At 44.6% G+C, this 2,191-nt stretch overlaps 1 pseudogene across 1 annotated transcript in view; it reads right to left on the reverse strand.

Moving 5' to 3' along the window:
- LOC110320229 overlaps positions 1 to 1,545 on the reverse strand; it is a 13,711-nt pseudogene extending 12,166 nt beyond the window's left edge. Inside the window, exon 1 of the transcript XR_002380449.1 lies at positions 7 to 1,545. The product of XR_002380449.1 is annotated as an elongation factor 1-alpha 1 pseudogene (transcript). The remainder of the gene's footprint in view (positions 1 to 6) is intronic.
- Positions 1,546 to 2,191: the final 646 nt, after the last annotated feature.

The following is a 2,191-nucleotide window of genomic DNA, read 5'->3' on the forward strand; positions in this document are numbered from 1 at the left end:
TTAAACTTAAATGGCCAATTGAGACAAACAGTTCTGAGACCGTTCTTCCACCACTGATTAAGACTGGGGTGGCTGGTGTTAGGGATAATATCCATTTAGCCTTCTGAGCTTTCTGGGCAGACTTGATGACTTTGCCAGCTCCAGCAGCCTTCTTGTCCACAGCTTTGATGACACCCACAGCAACTGTCTGCCTCATGTCATGAACAGCAAAATGACCAAGTGGAGGATAGTCAGAGAAGCTCTCAACACACATGGGCTTGCCAGGGACCATATCAACAATGGCAGCATCACCAGACTTCAGGAATTTGGGGCCATCTTCCAGCTTCTTACCAGAACAATGATTGATCTTTTCTTTAAGCTCAGCAAACTTGCATGCTATGTGGGCTGTGTGACAATCCAGAACAGGAACATAGCCAGCACTAATTTAGCCTCGATGGTTCAGGATAATCACCTGAGCAGTGAAGCCAGCTGCTTCCATTGGGGGGTTGTTTTTGCTGTCACCAGCAACATTGCCTCGTCTAACATTTTTGACAGACACGTTCTTTACATTGAAGCCCACATTGTCCCCAGGAAGAGCTTCACTCAAAGCTTCATGGTGCATTTCAACAGACTTGACTTCAGTTGTTACATTGACTGGAGCAAAGGTAACCACCATGCCAGGTTTGAGAATACCAGTCTCCACTCCACCCACAGGGACAGTGCCAATGCCCCTAATTTTATAGACATTCTGGAGGGGCAGTCGCAGAGGCTTGTCAGTTGGACAAGTTGGTGGTAGGATACAATCCAAAGCTTCCAGCAGCGTGGTGCCACTGGCACTGCCATCTTTGTGGGTGACTTTCCATCCCTTGAATCAAGGCATATTAGCACTTGGCTCCAGCATGTTGTCACCATTCCAACCAGAAATTGGTACAAATGCTACTGTGTCAGGGTTGTAGCCAATTTTCTTAATGTAAGTGCTGACTTCCTTAACGATTTCCTTGTATCTCTTCTGACTGTATGGTGGCTTGGTGGAATTCATTTTGTTGATACCAACAATCAGCTGTTTCACACCCAGGGTGTAAGCCAGAAGAGCATGTTCACGGGTCTGCCCGTTCTTGGAGATACCAGCTTCAAATTCACCAACACCAGCAGCAACAATCAGGACAGCACAGTCAGCCTGGGATGTGCCTATAATCATGTTTTTGATAAAATCTCTGTGTCCTGGGGCATCAGTGATGGTCACATAGTATTTGCTGGTCTCGAATTTCCACAGGGAGATGTCAATAGTGATACCACACTCACGCTCTGCTTTCAGTTTGTCCAAGACCCAGGCATCCTTGAAGGAGCCCTTTCCCATCTCAGCAGCCTCCTTCTCGAACTTCTCGATGTTTCACTTGTCAATCCCACCACATTTGTAGATCAGGTGGCCGGTTGTGGTGAACTTGCCGGAGTCTACAGAGTCTACGGAGTCTACGTGTCCGATTACGATGATGCTGATGTGAGTCTTTTCATTTCCCATTTTTGCTTTGAATTAGCGGTGGCTTTCACAACACCTGCGTTCTGACGGCAAACTCGTTGCAAAAAAAAACTCTTTTTTTTTTTTTTTTTGAAATTTGAATATTTTTGAAAGGCTACATTGGATTGTGGCAAAAGGGAATTTAAGCCTGTGAATCAGTTTTCAGACTTGAGCCAGTTTTCAGACTCAGAACTCCTTGAATGAAGAGATAGATAGGTTCCCCTGAAGAAGGACCTTGGTTAAAAAATAATACCTGAACATTTTATTATTAGCCTTTCTCTAGTCCTTCCCCAAAGGGACCTACAGCCTTTCACAAGGGTAATTGTACAGTTGGGTAAAGAAAACAATCAGACTTCCCAGGGCCTATTGGATACTGGCTCTAAACTGATGCTGATTCTGTGAGATCCCAACAAACATTGTGACTCTCCAGTTAAAGTAGGGGCCTATGGAGGGCAGGTGATTGATGGAGTTTTGCAATGCTAGAGTGGCTGAAGTACAACTTACAGTAGATCTACTGGTTCCTCAAATTCATTCCATGGTTATTTTCCCAGTCCCAGAATCTGTAATTGAGGTAGATATATGTAGAAATTGGCAGAATTCTCACATTGGTTCCTTGACCTGTGTAGTAAGTGCCATTGTGATTGGAAAAGCTAAATCATGGAGAATGACAGTTGACTCTTGAAAATTCACTCAGGT

Source organism: Mus pahari, chromosome 4, assembly GCF_900095145.1.
Source record: "Mus pahari chromosome 4, PAHARI_EIJ_v1.1, whole genome shotgun sequence".
In the NCBI taxonomy this organism is placed as follows: Eukaryota; Metazoa; Chordata; class Mammalia; order Rodentia; family Muridae; genus Mus; species Mus pahari.